The sequence below is a fragment of the Ranitomeya variabilis genome, chromosome 2 (genome assembly GCF_051348905.1).
Source record: "Ranitomeya variabilis isolate aRanVar5 chromosome 2, aRanVar5.hap1, whole genome shotgun sequence".
Classification (NCBI taxonomy): Eukaryota; Metazoa; Chordata; class Amphibia; order Anura; family Dendrobatidae; genus Ranitomeya; species Ranitomeya variabilis.
Genome location: NC_135233.1, coordinates 1,107,280,437 through 1,107,295,132, shown reverse-complemented (window position 1 = coordinate 1,107,295,132; position 14,696 = coordinate 1,107,280,437). Strand labels below are relative to the sequence as shown.

At 43.5% G+C, this 14,696-nt stretch overlaps 35 non-coding genes across 35 annotated transcripts; 5 read left to right on the top strand and 30 right to left on the bottom strand.

The window, feature by feature from the left end:
• Positions 1 to 340: 340 nt before the first annotated feature.
• TRNAG-UCC (transfer RNA glycine (anticodon UCC)) lies at positions 341 to 412 on the bottom strand. The gene has a single exon. It is a non-coding gene; the product is annotated as a tRNA-Gly (tRNA).
• A 405-nt stretch (positions 413 to 817) lies between these two features.
• Positions 818 to 891, top strand: TRNAN-GUU (transfer RNA asparagine (anticodon GUU)). The gene has a single exon. It is a non-coding gene; the product is annotated as a tRNA-Asn (tRNA).
• A 163-nt stretch (positions 892 to 1,054) lies between these two features.
• Positions 1,055 to 1,140, bottom strand: TRNAY-GUA (transfer RNA tyrosine (anticodon GUA)). The gene is given in 2 exon segments: positions 1,055 to 1,090; positions 1,104 to 1,140. It is a non-coding gene; the product is annotated as a tRNA-Tyr (tRNA).
• A 108-nt stretch (positions 1,141 to 1,248) lies between these two features.
• Positions 1,249 to 1,321, bottom strand: TRNAA-AGC (transfer RNA alanine (anticodon AGC)). Its single transcript has one exon. It is a non-coding gene; the product is annotated as a tRNA-Ala (tRNA).
• Positions 1,322 to 1,793: 472 nt separating this feature from the next.
• TRNAG-UCC (transfer RNA glycine (anticodon UCC)) lies at positions 1,794 to 1,865 on the bottom strand. The gene has a single exon. It is a non-coding gene; the product is annotated as a tRNA-Gly (tRNA).
• A 642-nt stretch (positions 1,866 to 2,507) lies between these two features.
• TRNAY-GUA (transfer RNA tyrosine (anticodon GUA)) lies at positions 2,508 to 2,593 on the bottom strand. The gene is given in 2 exon segments: positions 2,508 to 2,543; positions 2,557 to 2,593. It is a non-coding gene; the product is annotated as a tRNA-Tyr (tRNA).
• A 108-nt stretch (positions 2,594 to 2,701) lies between these two features.
• Positions 2,702 to 2,774, bottom strand: TRNAA-AGC (transfer RNA alanine (anticodon AGC)). Its single transcript has one exon. It is a non-coding gene; the product is annotated as a tRNA-Ala (tRNA).
• Positions 2,775 to 3,246: 472 nt separating this feature from the next.
• On the bottom strand, positions 3,247 to 3,318 carry TRNAG-UCC (transfer RNA glycine (anticodon UCC)). Its single transcript has one exon. It is a non-coding gene; the product is annotated as a tRNA-Gly (tRNA).
• A 642-nt stretch (positions 3,319 to 3,960) lies between these two features.
• On the bottom strand, positions 3,961 to 4,046 carry TRNAY-GUA (transfer RNA tyrosine (anticodon GUA)). Its single transcript is given in 2 exon segments — positions 3,961 to 3,996; positions 4,010 to 4,046. It is a non-coding gene; the product is annotated as a tRNA-Tyr (tRNA).
• Positions 4,047 to 4,154: 108 nt separating this feature from the next.
• TRNAA-AGC (transfer RNA alanine (anticodon AGC)) lies at positions 4,155 to 4,227 on the bottom strand. Its single transcript has one exon. It is a non-coding gene; the product is annotated as a tRNA-Ala (tRNA).
• Positions 4,228 to 4,699: 472 nt separating this feature from the next.
• On the bottom strand, positions 4,700 to 4,771 carry TRNAG-UCC (transfer RNA glycine (anticodon UCC)). The gene has a single exon. It is a non-coding gene; the product is annotated as a tRNA-Gly (tRNA).
• A 642-nt stretch (positions 4,772 to 5,413) lies between these two features.
• Positions 5,414 to 5,499, bottom strand: TRNAY-GUA (transfer RNA tyrosine (anticodon GUA)). Its single transcript is given in 2 exon segments — positions 5,414 to 5,449; positions 5,463 to 5,499. It is a non-coding gene; the product is annotated as a tRNA-Tyr (tRNA).
• Positions 5,500 to 5,607: 108 nt separating this feature from the next.
• TRNAA-AGC (transfer RNA alanine (anticodon AGC)) lies at positions 5,608 to 5,680 on the bottom strand. Its single transcript has one exon. It is a non-coding gene; the product is annotated as a tRNA-Ala (tRNA).
• Positions 5,681 to 6,153: 473 nt separating this feature from the next.
• Positions 6,154 to 6,225, bottom strand: TRNAG-UCC (transfer RNA glycine (anticodon UCC)). Its single transcript has one exon. It is a non-coding gene; the product is annotated as a tRNA-Gly (tRNA).
• A 405-nt stretch (positions 6,226 to 6,630) lies between these two features.
• On the top strand, positions 6,631 to 6,704 carry TRNAN-GUU (transfer RNA asparagine (anticodon GUU)). Its single transcript has one exon. It is a non-coding gene; the product is annotated as a tRNA-Asn (tRNA).
• A 163-nt stretch (positions 6,705 to 6,867) lies between these two features.
• Positions 6,868 to 6,953, bottom strand: TRNAY-GUA (transfer RNA tyrosine (anticodon GUA)). Its single transcript is given in 2 exon segments — positions 6,868 to 6,903; positions 6,917 to 6,953. It is a non-coding gene; the product is annotated as a tRNA-Tyr (tRNA).
• A 108-nt stretch (positions 6,954 to 7,061) lies between these two features.
• TRNAA-AGC (transfer RNA alanine (anticodon AGC)) lies at positions 7,062 to 7,134 on the bottom strand. The gene has a single exon. It is a non-coding gene; the product is annotated as a tRNA-Ala (tRNA).
• A 472-nt stretch (positions 7,135 to 7,606) lies between these two features.
• Positions 7,607 to 7,678, bottom strand: TRNAG-UCC (transfer RNA glycine (anticodon UCC)). The gene has a single exon. It is a non-coding gene; the product is annotated as a tRNA-Gly (tRNA).
• A 642-nt stretch (positions 7,679 to 8,320) lies between these two features.
• Positions 8,321 to 8,406, bottom strand: TRNAY-GUA (transfer RNA tyrosine (anticodon GUA)). The gene is given in 2 exon segments: positions 8,321 to 8,356; positions 8,370 to 8,406. It is a non-coding gene; the product is annotated as a tRNA-Tyr (tRNA).
• A 108-nt stretch (positions 8,407 to 8,514) lies between these two features.
• Positions 8,515 to 8,587, bottom strand: TRNAA-AGC (transfer RNA alanine (anticodon AGC)). Its single transcript has one exon. It is a non-coding gene; the product is annotated as a tRNA-Ala (tRNA).
• Positions 8,588 to 9,061: 474 nt separating this feature from the next.
• On the bottom strand, positions 9,062 to 9,133 carry TRNAG-UCC (transfer RNA glycine (anticodon UCC)). Its single transcript has one exon. It is a non-coding gene; the product is annotated as a tRNA-Gly (tRNA).
• A 405-nt stretch (positions 9,134 to 9,538) lies between these two features.
• On the top strand, positions 9,539 to 9,612 carry TRNAN-GUU (transfer RNA asparagine (anticodon GUU)). The gene has a single exon. It is a non-coding gene; the product is annotated as a tRNA-Asn (tRNA).
• A 163-nt stretch (positions 9,613 to 9,775) lies between these two features.
• On the bottom strand, positions 9,776 to 9,861 carry TRNAY-GUA (transfer RNA tyrosine (anticodon GUA)). The gene is given in 2 exon segments: positions 9,776 to 9,811; positions 9,825 to 9,861. It is a non-coding gene; the product is annotated as a tRNA-Tyr (tRNA).
• Positions 9,862 to 9,969: 108 nt separating this feature from the next.
• Positions 9,970 to 10,042, bottom strand: TRNAA-AGC (transfer RNA alanine (anticodon AGC)). The gene has a single exon. It is a non-coding gene; the product is annotated as a tRNA-Ala (tRNA).
• Positions 10,043 to 10,514: 472 nt separating this feature from the next.
• On the bottom strand, positions 10,515 to 10,586 carry TRNAG-UCC (transfer RNA glycine (anticodon UCC)). Its single transcript has one exon. It is a non-coding gene; the product is annotated as a tRNA-Gly (tRNA).
• Positions 10,587 to 10,991: 405 nt separating this feature from the next.
• TRNAN-GUU (transfer RNA asparagine (anticodon GUU)) lies at positions 10,992 to 11,065 on the top strand. Its single transcript has one exon. It is a non-coding gene; the product is annotated as a tRNA-Asn (tRNA).
• Positions 11,066 to 11,228: 163 nt separating this feature from the next.
• TRNAY-GUA (transfer RNA tyrosine (anticodon GUA)) lies at positions 11,229 to 11,314 on the bottom strand. Its single transcript is given in 2 exon segments — positions 11,229 to 11,264; positions 11,278 to 11,314. It is a non-coding gene; the product is annotated as a tRNA-Tyr (tRNA).
• Positions 11,315 to 11,422: 108 nt separating this feature from the next.
• Positions 11,423 to 11,495, bottom strand: TRNAA-AGC (transfer RNA alanine (anticodon AGC)). The gene has a single exon. It is a non-coding gene; the product is annotated as a tRNA-Ala (tRNA).
• A 472-nt stretch (positions 11,496 to 11,967) lies between these two features.
• TRNAG-UCC (transfer RNA glycine (anticodon UCC)) lies at positions 11,968 to 12,039 on the bottom strand. Its single transcript has one exon. It is a non-coding gene; the product is annotated as a tRNA-Gly (tRNA).
• Positions 12,040 to 12,681: 642 nt separating this feature from the next.
• TRNAY-GUA (transfer RNA tyrosine (anticodon GUA)) lies at positions 12,682 to 12,767 on the bottom strand. Its single transcript is given in 2 exon segments — positions 12,682 to 12,717; positions 12,731 to 12,767. It is a non-coding gene; the product is annotated as a tRNA-Tyr (tRNA).
• A 108-nt stretch (positions 12,768 to 12,875) lies between these two features.
• Positions 12,876 to 12,948, bottom strand: TRNAA-AGC (transfer RNA alanine (anticodon AGC)). The gene has a single exon. It is a non-coding gene; the product is annotated as a tRNA-Ala (tRNA).
• A 473-nt stretch (positions 12,949 to 13,421) lies between these two features.
• TRNAG-UCC (transfer RNA glycine (anticodon UCC)) lies at positions 13,422 to 13,493 on the bottom strand. The gene has a single exon. It is a non-coding gene; the product is annotated as a tRNA-Gly (tRNA).
• A 405-nt stretch (positions 13,494 to 13,898) lies between these two features.
• On the top strand, positions 13,899 to 13,972 carry TRNAN-GUU (transfer RNA asparagine (anticodon GUU)). Its single transcript has one exon. It is a non-coding gene; the product is annotated as a tRNA-Asn (tRNA).
• A 163-nt stretch (positions 13,973 to 14,135) lies between these two features.
• TRNAY-GUA (transfer RNA tyrosine (anticodon GUA)) lies at positions 14,136 to 14,221 on the bottom strand. The gene is given in 2 exon segments: positions 14,136 to 14,171; positions 14,185 to 14,221. It is a non-coding gene; the product is annotated as a tRNA-Tyr (tRNA).
• A 108-nt stretch (positions 14,222 to 14,329) lies between these two features.
• On the bottom strand, positions 14,330 to 14,402 carry TRNAA-AGC (transfer RNA alanine (anticodon AGC)). The gene has a single exon. It is a non-coding gene; the product is annotated as a tRNA-Ala (tRNA).
• Positions 14,403 to 14,696: the final 294 nt, after the last annotated feature.

Below are 14,696 nucleotides of genomic sequence, written 5' to 3'. Positions count from 1 at the left end.
ACATTTAAGGAGTCCACAACGTGATTGGTGACCTACAAATACAGTCGAGCAACTTTCTAGCAAACCCTTTCTATGCACATGGAGAATCAAACCGGGGACAGTGAAAAAACTTGCATAGTTTGTAGAAAAAAGTTGTGATGTAGCACAATCCCAAGGAGAACCGTTGAACTTTTATGGGTTGGTTTGTTTACCGAAAATGCTGAGAGGTCGTGAAGGCCTCCTGGTCTTTTTTTTTCCTCCTTTCTGTGGTTGCTAAACTGTAAGAAGAGAGTAGAGCATGAGCCTTAACACAAAACATTAAAAGAGAATAAATGCAACACCAATGGTGAAAAGCAAGACATGCGTTGGCCGGGAATCGAACCCGGGTCAACTGCTTGGAAGGCAGCTATGCTCACCACTATACCACCAACGCTTTCGGAAGTGTACGTTTTTTTGACATTTTCTGCAATAACACTAAACTTTCTGTTGACAGAAGCATTTGGATGCAATGTAATGATGAAAAGTATAAAACACAACCTTTTAGCAGAGGATGGTTTCGATCCATCGACCTCTGGGTTATGGGCCCAGCACGCTTCCGCTGCGCCACTCTGCTCGTAGTGTTGGATGCTTAGAGTCGAAGTCTAATTACTGTCTGCCTTCTGGTCTGTGTCGTGTAATTTATCAGCCATTTCTTATCTGTTGGCAACTAGATTATTCTTGGTGTTTTGCAATTATTTCTTTGTTTTTTTCTGTTTCCTTTAGTCATATTGTTGAAAATCATTTGAAGAAACGGTGTCTGACCTTGCTTAAGGTGCAGGCAAAAATTGTGGTCCATTGGGTCTCTGTGGCGCAATCGGTTAGCGCGTTCGGCTGTTAACCGAAAGGTTGGTGGTTCGAGTCCACCCAGGGACGTCGCACCCTTTTGCAGTCCACCCAGAGACGTTGCACAGTTGGAGAAGTTTTTGCATTGGTGCTGAGCATCTCTCTCATGTAAAAGCCATTTTGCTGACTATGTTTTGAATTCACGAGGCAAACTGGAGAAAAACTTTCTGTATGAGATAAGATAAACAAAACTTCCTTCGAGCCGGAATTGAACCAGCGACCTAAGGATTGCTAATTTAGAGCTACAGTCCTCCGCTCTACCAGCTGAGCTATCGAAGGATTGTTTTGGCCACTGTCGAAAGCCTCCTAGGTTTGGCCGTGGGTGCCACGGGCAGATGGTAAAAATGATTCATTCAACTCTGCGAAAAAGGAATCCAATGGTAGCATTGGAGAATGCGGGCATCGATCCCGCTACCTCTCGCATGCTAAGCGAGCGCTCTACCACTTGAGCTAATCCCCCAAACCTGTGAAACTTGACGTCAGTTTCACGTCACACCAGGTCACAATTTTCATATACAGTCACAGATGACATTGCTTTTTTTTTTTTTTTTTTTTTTTTTAAGTGTGGACTCCGTTTTCCCATACTTGAAGAACATTTAAGGAGTCCACAACGTGATTGGTGACCTACAAATACAGTCGAGCAACTTTCTAGCAAACCCTTTCTATGCACATGGAGAATCAAACCGGGGACAGTGAAAAAACTTGCATAGTTTGTAGAAAAAAGTTGTGATGTAGCACAATCCCAAGGAGAACCGTTGAACTTTTATGGGTTGGTTTGTTTATCGAAAATGCTGAGAGGTCGTGAAGGCCTCCTGGTCTTTTTTTTTCCTCCTTTCTGTGGTTGCTAAACTGTAAGAAGAGAGTAGAGCATGAGCCTTAACACAAAACATTAAAAGAGAATAAATGCAACACCAATGGTGAAAAGCAAGACATGCGTTGGCCGGGAATCGAACCCGGGTCAACTGCTTGGAAGGCAGCTATGCTCACCACTATACCACCAACGCTTTCGGAAGTGTACGTTTTTTTGACATTTTCTGCAATAACACTAAACTTTCTGTTGACAGAAGCATTTGGATGCAATGTAATGATGAAAAGTATAAAACACAACCTTTTAGCAGAGGATGGTTTCGATCCATCGACCTCTGGGTTATGGGCCCAGCACGCTTCCGCTGCGCCACTCTGCTCGTAGTGTTGGATGCTTAGAGTCGAAGTCTAATTACTGTCTGCCTTCTGGTCTGTGTCGTGTAATTTATCAGCCATTTCTTATCTGTTGGCAACTAGATTATTCTTGGTGTTTTGCAATTATTTCTTTGTTTTTTTCTGTTTCCTTTAGTCATATTGTTGAAAATCATTTGAAGAAACGGTGTCTGACCTTGCTTAAGGTGCAGGCAAAAATTGTGGTCCATTGGGTCTCTGTGGCGCAATCGGTTAGCGCGTTTGGCTGTTAACCGAAAGGTTGGTGGTTCGAGTCCACCCAGGGACGTCGCACCCTTTTGCAGTCCACCCAGAGACGTTGCACAGTTGGAGAAGTTTTTGCATTGGTGCTGAGCATCTCTCTCATGTAAAAGCCATTTTGCTGACTATGTTTTGAATTCACGAGGCAAACTGGAGAAAAACTTTCTGTATGAGATAAGATAAACAAAACTTCCTTCGAGCCGGAATTGAACCAGCGACCTAAGGATTGCTAATTTAGAGCTACAGTCCTCCGCTCTACCAGCTGAGCTATCGAAGGATTGTTTTGGCCACTGTCGAAAGCCTCCTAGGTTTGGCCGTGGGTGCCACGGGCAGATGGTAAAAATGATTCATTCAACTCTGCGAAAAAGGAATCCAATGGTAGCATTGGAGAATGCGGGCATCGATCCCGCTACCTCTCGCATGCTAAGCGAGCGCTCTACCACTTGAGCTAATCCCCCAAACCTGTGAAACTTGACGTCAGTTTCACGTCACACCAGGTCACAATTTTCATATACAGTCACAGATGACATTGCTTTTTTTTTTTTTTTTTTTTTTTTTAAGTGTGGACTCCGTTTTCCCATACTTGAAGAACATTTAAGGAGTCCACAACGTGATTGGTGACCTACAAATACAGTCGAGCAACTTTCTAGCAAACCCTTTCTATGCACATGGAGAATCAAACCGGGGACAGTGAAAAAACTTGCATAGTTTGTAGAAAAAAGTTGTGATGTAGCACAATCCCAAGGAGAACCGTTGAACTTTTATGGGTTGGTTTGTTTATCGAAAATGCTGAGAGGTCGTGAAGGCCTCCTGGTCTTTTTTTTTCCTCCTTTCTGTGGTTGCTAAACTGTAAGAAGAGAGTAGAGCATGAGCCTTAACACAAAACATTAAAAGAGAATAAATGCAACACCAATGGTGAAAAGCAAGACATGCGTTGGCCGGGAATCGAACCCGGGTCAACTGCTTGGAAGGCAGCTATGCTCACCACTATACCACCAACGCTTTCGGAAGTGTACGTTTTTTTGACATTTTCTGCAATAACACTAAACTTTCTGTTGACAGAAGCATTTGGATGCAATGTAATGATGAAAAGTATAAAACACAACCTTTTAGCAGAGGATGGTTTCGATCCATCGACCTCTGGGTTATGGGCCCAGCACGCTTCCGCTGCGCCACTCTGCTCGTAGTGTTGGATGCTTAGAGTCGAAGTCTAATTACTGTCTGCCTTCTGGTCTGTGTCGTGTAATTTATCAGCCATTTCTTATCTGTTGGCAACTAGATTATTCTTGGTGTTTTGCAATTATTTCTTTGTTTTTTTCTGTTTCCTTTAGTCATATTGTTGAAAATCATTTGAAGAAACGGTGTCTGACCTTGCTTAAGGTGCAGGCAAAAATTGTGGTCCATTGGGTCTCTGTGGCGCAATCGGTTAGCGCGTTTGGCTGTTAACCGAAAGGTTGGTGGTTCGAGTCCACCCAGGGACGTCGCACCCTTTTGCAGTCCACCCAGAGACGTTGCACAGTTGGAGAAGTTTTTGCATTGGTGCTGAGCATCTCTCTCATGTAAAAGCCATTTTGCTGACTATGTTTTGAATTCACGAGGCAAACTGGAGAAAAACTTTCTGTATGAGATAAGATAAACAAAACTTCCTTCGAGCCGGAATTGAACCAGCGACCTAAGGATTGCTAATTTAGAGCTACAGTCCTCCGCTCTACCAGCTGAGCTATCGAAGGATTGTTTTGGCCACTGTCGAAAGCCTCCTAGGTTTGGCCGTGGGTGCCACGGGCAGATGGTAAAAATGATTCATTCAACTCTGCGAAAAAGGAATCCAATGGTAGCATTGGAGAATGCGGGCATCGATCCCGCTACCTCTCGCATGCTAAGCGAGCGCTCTACCACTTGAGCTAATCCCCCAAACCTGTGAAACTTGACGTCAGTTTCACGTCACACCAGGTCACAATTTTCATATACAGTCACAGATGACATTGCTTTTTTTTTTTTTTTTTTTTTTTTTAAGTGTGGACTCCGTTTTCCCATACTTGAAGAACATTTAAGGAGTCCACAACGTGATTGGTGACCTACAAATACAGTCGAGCAACTTTCTAGCAAACCCTTTCTATGCACATGGAGAATCAAACCGGGGACAGTGAAAAAACTTGCATAGTTTGTAGAAAAAAGTTGTGATGTAGCACAATCCCAAGGAGAACCGTTGAACTTTTATGGGTTGGTTTGTTTACCGAAAATGCTGAGAGGTCGTGAAGGCCTCCTGGTCTTTTTTTTTCCTCCTTTCTGTGGTTGCTAAACTGTAAGAAGAGAGTAGAGCATGAGCCTTAACACAAAACATTAAAAGAGAATAAATGCAACACCAATGGTGAAAAGCAAGACATGCGTTGGCCGGGAATCGAACCCGGGTCAACTGCTTGGAAGGCAGCTATGCTCACCACTATACCACCAACGCTTTCGGAAGTGTACGTTTTTTTGACATTTTCTGCAATAACACTAAACTTTCTGTTGACAGAAGCATTTGGATGCAATGTAATGATGAAAAGTATAAAACACAACCTTTTAGCAGAGGATGGTTTCGATCCATCGACCTCTGGGTTATGGGCCCAGCACGCTTCCGCTGCGCCACTCTGCTCGTAGTGTTGGATGCTTAGAGTCGAAGTCTAATTACTGTCTGCCTTCTGGTCTGTGTCGTGTAATTTATCAGCCATTTCTTATCTGTTGGCAACTAGATTATTCTTGGTGTTTTGCAATTATTTCTTTGTTTTTTTCTGTTTCCTTTAGTCATATTGTTGAAAATCATTTGAAGAAACGGTGTCTGACCTTGCTTAAGGTGCAGGCAAAAATTGTGGTCCATTGGGTCTCTGTGGCGCAATCGGTTAGCGCGTTTGGCTGTTAACCGAAAGGTTGGTGGTTCGAGTCCACCCAGGGACGTCGCACCCTTTTGCAGTCCACCCAGAGACGTTGCACAGTTGGAGAAGTTTTTGCATTGGTGCTGAGCATCTCTCTCATGTAAAAGCCATTTTGCTGACTATGTTTTGAATTCACGAGGCAAACTGGAGAAAAACTTTCTGTATGAGATAAGATAAACAAAACTTCCTTCGAGCCGGAATTGAACCAGCGACCTAAGGATTGCTAATTTAGAGCTACAGTCCTCCGCTCTACCAGCTGAGCTATCGAAGGATTGTTTTGGCCACTGTCGAAAGCCTCCTAGGTTTGGCCGTGGGTGCCACGGGCAGATGGTAAAAATGATTCATTCAACTCTGCGAAAAAGGAATCCAATGGTAGCATTGGAGAATGCGGGCATCGATCCCGCTACCTCTCGCATGCTAAGCGAGCGCTCTACCACTTGAGCTAATCCCCCAAACCTGTGAAACTTGACGTCAGTTTCACGTCACACCAGGTCACAATTTTCATATACAGTCACAGATGACATTGCTTTTTTTTTTTTTTTTTTTTTTTTTTAAGTGTGGACTCCGTTTTCCCATACTTGAAGAACATTTAAGGAGTCCACAACGTGATTGGTGACCTACAAATACAGTCGAGCAACTTTCTAGCAAACCCTTTCTATGCACATGGAGAATCAAACCGGGGACAGTGAAAAAACTTGCATAGTTTGTAGAAAAAAGTTGTGATGTAGCACAATCCCAAGGAGAACCGTTGAACTTTTATGGGTTGGTTTGTTTACCGAAAATGCTGAGAGGTCGTGAAGGCCTCCTGGTCTTTTTTTTTCCTCCTTTCTGTGGTTGCTAAACTGTAAGAAGAGAGTAGAGCATGAGCCTTAACACAAAACATTAAAAGAGAATAAATGCAACACCAATGGTGAAAAGCAAGACATGCGTTGGCCGGGAATCGAACCCGGGTCAACTGCTTGGAAGGCAGCTATGCTCACCACTATACCACCAACGCTTTCGGAAGTGTACGTTTTTTTGACATTTTCTGCAATAACACTAAACTTTCTGTTGACAGAAGCATTTGGATGCAATGTAATGATGAAAAGTATAAAACACAACCTTTTAGCAGAGGATGGTTTCGATCCATCGACCTCTGGGTTATGGGCCCAGCACGCTTCCGCTGCGCCACTCTGCTCGTAGTGTTGGATGCTTAGAGTCGAAGTCTAATTACTGTCTGCCTTCTGGTCTGTGTCGTGTAATTTATCAGCCATTTCTTATCTGTTGGCAACTAGATTATTCTTGGTGTTTTGCAATTATTTCTTTGTTTTTTTCTGTTTCCTTTAGTCATATTGTTGAAAATCATTTGAAGAAACGGTGTCTGACCTTGCTTAAGGTGCAGGCAAAAATTGTGGTCCATTGGGTCTCTGTGGCGCAATCGGTTAGCGCGTTCGGCTGTTAACCGAAAGGTTGGTGGTTCGAGTCCACCCAGGGACGTCGCACCCTTTTGCAGTCCACCCAGAGACGTTGCACAGTTGGAGAAGTTTTTGCATTGGTGCTGAGCATCTCTCTCATGTAAAAGCCATTTTGCTGACTATGTTTTGAATTCACGAGGCAAACTGGAGAAAAACTTTCTGTATGAGATAAGATAAACAAAACTTCCTTCGAGCCGGAATTGAACCAGCGACCTAAGGATTGCTAATTTAGAGCTACAGTCCTCCGCTCTACCAGCTGAGCTATCGAAGGATTGTTTTGGCCACTGTCGAAAGCCTCCTAGGTTTGGCCGTGGGTGCCACGGGCAGATGGTAAAAATGATTCATTCAACTCTGCGAAAAAGGAATCCAATGGTAGCATTGGAGAATGCGGGCATCGATCCCGCTACCTCTCGCATGCTAAGCGAGCGCTCTACCACTTGAGCTAATCCCCCAAACCTGTGAAACTTGACGTCAGTTTCACGTCACACCAGGTCACAATTTTCATATACAGTCACAGATGACATTGCTTTTTTTTTTTTTTTTTTTTTTTTTAAGTGTGGACTCCGTTTTCCCATACTTGAAGAACATTTAAGGAGTCCACAACGTGATTGGTGACCTACAAATACAGTCGAGCAACTTTCTAGCAAACCCTTTCTATGCACATGGAGAATCAAACCGGGGACAGTGAAAAAACTTGCATAGTTTGTAGAAAAAAGTTGTGATGTAGCACAATCCCAAGGAGAACCGTTGAACTTTTATGGGTTGGTTTGTTTATCGAAAATGCTGAGAGGTCGTGAAGGCCTCCTGGTCTTTTTTTTTCCTCCTTTCTGTGGTTGCTAAACTGTAAGAAGAGAGTAGAGCATGAGCCTTAACACAAAACATTAAAAGAGAATAAATGCAACACCAATGGTGAAAAGCAAGACATGCGTTGGCCGGGAATCGAACCCGGGTCAACTGCTTGGAAGGCAGCTATGCTCACCACTATACCACCAACGCTTTCGGAAGTGTACGTTTTTTTGACATTTTCTGCAATAACACTAAACTTTCTGTTGACAGAAGCATTTGGATGCAATGTAATGATGAAAAGTATAAAACACAACCTTTTAGCAGAGGATGGTTTCGATCCATCGACCTCTGGGTTATGGGCCCAGCACGCTTCCGCTGCGCCACTCTGCTCGTAGTGTTGGATGCTTAGAGTCGAAGTCTAATTACTGTCTGCCTTCTGGTCTGTGTCGTGTAATTTATCAGCCATTTCTTATCTGTTGGCAACTAGATTATTCTTGGTGTTTTGCAATTATTTCTTTGTTTTTTTCTGTTTCCTTTAGTCATATTGTTGAAAATCATTTGAAGAAACGGTGTCTGACCTTGCTTAAGGTGCAGGCAAAAATTGTGGTCCATTGGGTCTCTGTGGCGCAATCGGTTAGCGCGTTTGGCTGTTAACCGAAAGGTTGGTGGTTCGAGTCCACCCAGGGACGTCGCACCCTTTTGCAGTCCACCCAGAGACGTTGCACAGTTGGAGAAGTTTTTGCATTGGTGCTGAGCATCTCTCTCATGTAAAAGCCATTTTGCTGACTATGTTTTGAATTCACGAGGCAAACTGGAGAAAAACTTTCTGTATGAGATAAGATAAACAAAACTTCCTTCGAGCCGGAATTGAACCAGCGACCTAAGGATTGCTAATTTAGAGCTACAGTCCTCCGCTCTACCAGCTGAGCTATCGAAGGATTGTTTTGGCCACTGTCGAAAGCCTCCTAGGTTTGGCCGTGGGTGCCACGGGCAGATGGTAAAAATGATTCATTCAACTCTGCGAAAAAGGAATCCAATGGTAGCATTGGAGAATGCGGGCATCGATCCCGCTACCTCTCGCATGCTAAGCGAGCGCTCTACCACTTGAGCTAATCCCCCAAACCTGTGAAACTTGACGTCAGTTTCACGTCACACCAGGTCACAATTTTCATATACAGTCACAGATGACATTGCTTTTTTTTTTTTTTTTTTTTTTTTTTTAAGTGTGGACTCCGTTTTCCCATACTTGAAGAACATTTAAGGAGTCCACAACGTGATTGGTGACCTACAAATACAGTCGAGCAACTTTCTAGCAAACCCTTTCTATGCACATGGAGAATCAAACCGGGGACAGTGAAAAAACTTGCATAGTTTGTAGAAAAAAGTTGTGATGTAGCACAATCCCAAGGAGAACCGTTGAACTTTTATGGGTTGGTTTGTTTACCGAAAATGCTGAGAGGTCGTGAAGGCCTCCTGGTCTTTTTTTTTCCTCCTTTCTGTGGTTGCTAAACTGTAAGAAGAGAGTAGAGCATGAGCCTTAACACAAAACATTAAAAGAGAATAAATGCAACACCAATGGTGAAAAGCAAGACATGCGTTGGCCGGGAATCGAACCCGGGTCAACTGCTTGGAAGGCAGCTATGCTCACCACTATACCACCAACGCTTTCGGAAGTGTACGTTTTTTTGACATTTTCTGCAATAACACTAAACTTTCTGTTGACAGAAGCATTTGGATGCAATGTAATGATGAAAAGTATAAAACACAACCTTTTAGCAGAGGATGGTTTCGATCCATCGACCTCTGGGTTATGGGCCCAGCACGCTTCCGCTGCGCCACTCTGCTCGTAGTGTTGGATGCTTAGAGTCGAAGTCTAATTACTGTCTGCCTTCTGGTCTGTGTCGTGTAATTTATCAGCCATTTCTTATCTGTTGGCAACTAGATTATTCTTGGTGTTTTGCAATTATTTCTTTGTTTTTTTCTGTTTCCTTTAGTCATATTGTTGAAAATCATTTGAAGAAACGGTGTCTGACCTTGCTTAAGGTGCAGGCAAAAATTGTGGTCCATTGGGTCTCTGTGGCGCAATCGGTTAGCGCGTTCGGCTGTTAACCGAAAGGTTGGTGGTTCGAGTCCACCCAGGGACGTCGCACCCTTTTGCAGTCCACCCAGAGACGTTGCACAGTTGGAGAAGTTTTTGCATTGGTGCTGAGCATCTCTCTCATGTAAAAGCCATTTTGCTGACTATGTTTTGAATTCACGAGGCAAACTGGAGAAAAACTTTCTGTATGAGATAAGATAAACAAAACTTCCTTCGAGCCGGAATTGAACCAGCGACCTAAGGATTGCTAATTTAGAGCTACAGTCCTCCGCTCTACCAGCTGAGCTATCGAAGGATTGTTTTGGCCACTGTCGAAAGCCTCCTAGGTTTGGCCGTGGGTGCCACGGGCAGATGGTAAAAATGATTCATTCAACTCTGCGAAAAAGGAATCCAATGGTAGCATTGGAGAATGCGGGCATCGATCCCGCTACCTCTCGCATGCTAAGCGAGCGCTCTACCACTTGAGCTAATCCCCCAAACCTGTGAAACTTGACGTCAGTTTCACGTCACACCAGGTCACAATTTTCATATACAGTCACAGATGACATTGCTTTTTTTTTTTTTTTTTTTTTTTTTAAGTGTGGACTCCGTTTTCCCATACTTGAAGAACATTTAAGGAGTCCACAACGTGATTGGTGACCTACAAATACAGTCGAGCAACTTTCTAGCAAACCCTTTCTATGCACATGGAGAATCAAACCGGGGACAGTGAAAAAACTTGCATAGTTTGTAGAAAAAAGTTGTGATGTAGCACAATCCCAAGGAGAACCGTTGAACTTTTATGGGTTGGTTTGTTTACCGAAAATGCTGAGAGGTCGTGAAGGCCTCCTGGTCTTTTTTTTTCCTCCTTTCTGTGGTTGCTAAACTGTAAGAAGAGAGTAGAGCATGAGCCTTAACACAAAACATTAAAAGAGAATAAATGCAACACCAATGGTGAAAAGCAAGACATGCGTTGGCCGGGAATCGAACCCGGGTCAACTGCTTGGAAGGCAGCTATGCTCACCACTATACCACCAACGCTTTCGGAAGTGTACGTTTTTTTGACATTTTCTGCAATAACACTAAACTTTCTGTTGACAGAAGCATTTGGATGCAATGTAATGATGAAAAGTATAAAACACAACCTTTTAGCAGAGGATGGTTTCGATCCATCGACCTCTGGGTTATGGGCCCAGCACGCTTCCGCTGCGCCACTCTGCTCGTAGTGTTGGATGCTTAGAGTCGAAGTCTAATTACTGTCTGCCTTCTGGTCTGTGTCGTGTAATTTATCAGCCATTTCTTATCTGTTGGCAACTAGATTATTCTTGGTGTTTTGCAATTATTTCTTTGTTTTTTTCTGTTTCCTTTAGTCATATTGTTGAAAATCATTTGAAGAAACGGTGTCTGACCTTGCTTAAGGTGCAGGCAAAAATTGTGGTCCATTGGGTCTCTGTGGCGCAATCGGTTAGCGCGTTCGGCTGTTAACCGAAAGGTTGGTGGTTCGAGTCCACCCAGGGACGTCGCACCCTTTTGCAGTCCACCCAGAGACGTTGCACAGTTGGAGAAGTTTTTGCATTGGTGCTGAGCATCTCTCTCATGTAAAAGCCATTTTGCTGACTATGTTTTGAATTCACGAGGCAAACTGGAGAAAAACTTTCTGTATGAGATAAGATAAACAAAACTTCCTTCGAGCCGGAATTGAACCAGCGACCTAAGGATTGCTAATTTAGAGCTACAGTCCTCCGCTCTACCAGCTGAGCTATCGAAGGATTGTTTTGGCCACTGTCGAAAGCCTCCTAGGTTTGGCCGTGGGTGCCACGGGCAGATGGTAAAAATGATTCATTCAACTCTGCGAAAAAGGAATCCAATGGTAGCATTGGAGAATGCGGGCATCGATCCCGCTACCTCTCGCATGCTAAGCGAGCGCTCTACCACTTGAGCTAATCCCCCAAACCTGTGAAACTTGACGTCAGTTTCACGTCACACCAGGTCACAATTTTCATATACAGTCACAGATGACATTGCTTTTTTTTTTTTTTTTTTTTTTTTTAAGTGTGGACTCCGTTTTCCCATACTTGAAGAACATTTAAGGAGTCCACAACGTGATTGGTGACCTACAAATACAGTCGAGCAACTTTCTAGCAAACCCTTTCTATGCACATGGAGAATCAAACCGGGGACAGTGAAAAAACTTGCATAGTTTGTAGAAAAAAGTTGTGATGTAGCACAATCCCAAGGAGAACCGTTGAACTTTTATGGGTTGGTTTGTTTATCGAAAATGCTGAGAGGTCGTGAAGGCCTCCTGGTCTTTTTTTTTCCTCCTTTCTGTGGTTGCTAAACTGTAAGAAGAGAGTAGAGCATGAGCCTTAACACAAAACATTAAAAGAGAATAAATGCAACACCAATGGTGAAAAGCAAGACATGCGTTGGCCGGGAATCGAACCCGGGTCAACTGCTTGGAAGGCAGCTATGCTCACCACTATACCACCAACGCTTTCGGAAGTGTACGTTTTTTTGACATTTTCTGCAATAACACTAAACTTTCTGTTGACAGAAGCATTTGGATGCAATGTAATGATGAAAAGTATAAAACACAACCTTTTAGCAGAGGATGGTTTCGATCCATCGACCTCTGGGTTATGGGCCCAGCACGCTTCCGCTGCGCCACTCTGCTCGTAGTGTTGGATGCTTAGAGTCGAAGTCTAATTACTGTCTGCCTTCTGGTCTGTGTCGTGTAATTTATCAGCCATTTCTTATCTGTTGGCAACTAGATTATTCTTGGTGTTTTGCAATTATTTCTTTGTTTTTTTCTGTTTCCTTTAGTCATATTGTTGAAAATCATTTGAAGAAACGGTGTCTGACCTTGCTTAAGGTGCAGGCAAAAATTGTGGTCCATTGGGTCTCTGTGGCGCAATCGGTTAGCGCGTTTGGCTGTTAACCGAAAGGTTGGTGGTTCGAGTCCACCCAGGGACGTCGCACCCTTTTGCAGTCCACCCAGAGACGTTGCACAGTTGGAGAAGTTTTTGCATTGGTGCTGAGCATCTCTCTCATGTAAAAGCCATTTTGCTGACTATGTTTTGAATTCACAAGGCAAACTGGAGAAAAACTTTCTGTATGAGATAAGATAAACAAAACTTCCTTCGAGCCGGAATTGAACCAGCGACCTAAGGATTGCTAATTTAGAGCTACAGTCCTCCGCTCTACCAGCTGAGCTATCGAAGGATTGTTTTGGCCACTGTCGAAAGCCTCCTAGGTTTGGCCGTGGGTGCCACGGGCAGATGGTAAAAATGATTCATTCAACTCTGCGAAAAAGGAATCCAATGGTAGCATTGGAGAATGCGGGCATCGATCCCGCTACCTCTCGCATGCTAAGCGAGCGCTCTACCACTTGAGCTAATCCCCCAAACCTGTGAAACTTGACGTCAGTTTCACGTCACACCAGGTCACAATTTTCATATACAGTCACAGATGACATTGCTTTTTTTTTTTTTTTTTTTTTTTTTTAAGTGTGGACTCCGTTTTCCCATACTTGAAGAACATTTAAGGAGTCCACAACGTGATTGGTGACCTACAAATACAGTCGAGCAACTTTCTAGCAAACCCTTTCTATGCACATGGAGAATCAAACCGGGGACAGTGAAAAAACTTGCATAGTTTGTAGAAAAAAGTTGTGATGTAGCACAATCCCAAGGAGAACCGTTGAACTTTTATGGGTTGGTTTGTTTACCGAAAATGCTGAGAGGTCGTGAAGGCCTCCTGGTCTTTTTTTTTCCTCCTTTCTGTGGTTGCTAAACTGTAAGAAGAGAGTAGAGCATGAGCCTTAACACAAAACATTAAAAGAGAATAAATGCAACACCAATGGTGAAAAGCAAGACATGCGTTGGCCGGGAATCGAACCCGGGTCAACTGCTTGGAAGGCAGCTATGCTCACCACTATACCACCAACGCTTTCGGAAGTGTACGTTTTTTTGACATTTTCTGCAATAACACTAAACTTTCTGTTGACAGAAGCATTTGGATGCAATGTAATGATGAAAAGTATAAAACACAACCTTTTAGCAGAGGATGGTTTCGATCCATCGACCTCTGGGTTATGGGCCCAGCACGCTTCCGCTGCGCCACTCTGCTCGTAGTGTTGGATGCTTAGAGTCGAAGTCTAATTACTGTCTGCCTTCTGGTCTGTGTCGTGTAATTTATCAGCCATTTCTTATCTGTTGGCAACTAGATTATTCTTGGTGTTTTGCAATTATTTCTTTGTTTTTTTCTGTTTCCTTTAGTCATATTGTTGAAAATCATTTGAAGAAACGGTGTCTGACCTTGCTTAAGGTGCAGGCAAAAATTGTGGTCCATTGGGTCTCTGTGGCGCAATCGGTTAGCGCGTTCGGCTGTTAACCGAAAGGTTGGTGGTTCGAGTCCACCCAGGGACGTCGCACCCTTTTGCAGTCCACCCAGAGACGTTGCACAGTTGGAGAAGTTTTTGCATTGGTGCTGAGCATCTCTCTCATGTAAAAGCCATTTTGCTGACTATGTTTTGAATTCACGAGGCAAACTGGAGAAAAACTTTCTGTATGAGATAAGATAAACAAAACTTCCTTCGAGCCGGAATTGAACCAGCGACCTAAGGATTGCTAATTTAGAGCTACAGTCCTCCGCTCTACCAGCTGAGCTATCGAAGGATTGTTTTGGCCACTGTCGAAAGCCTCCTAGGTTTGGCCGTGGGTGCCACGGGCAGATGGTAAAAATGATTCATTCAACTCTGCGAAAAAGGAATCCAATGGTAGCATTGGAGAATGCGGGCATCGATCCCGCTACCTCTCGCATGCTAAGCGAGCGCTCTACCACTTGAGCTAATCCCCCAAACCTGTGAAACTTGACGTCAGTTTCACGTCACACCAGGTCACAATTTTCATATACAGTCACAGATGACATTGCTTTTTTTTTTTTTTTTTTTTTTTTTAAGTGTGGACTCCGTTTTCCCATACTTGAAGAACATTTAAGGAGTCCACAACGTGATTGGTGACCTACAAATACAGTCGAGCAACTTTCTAGCAAACCCTTTCTATGCACATGGAGAATCAAACCGGGGACAGTGAAAAAACTTGCATAGTTTGTAGAAAAAAGTTGTGATGTAGCACAATCCCAAGGAGAACC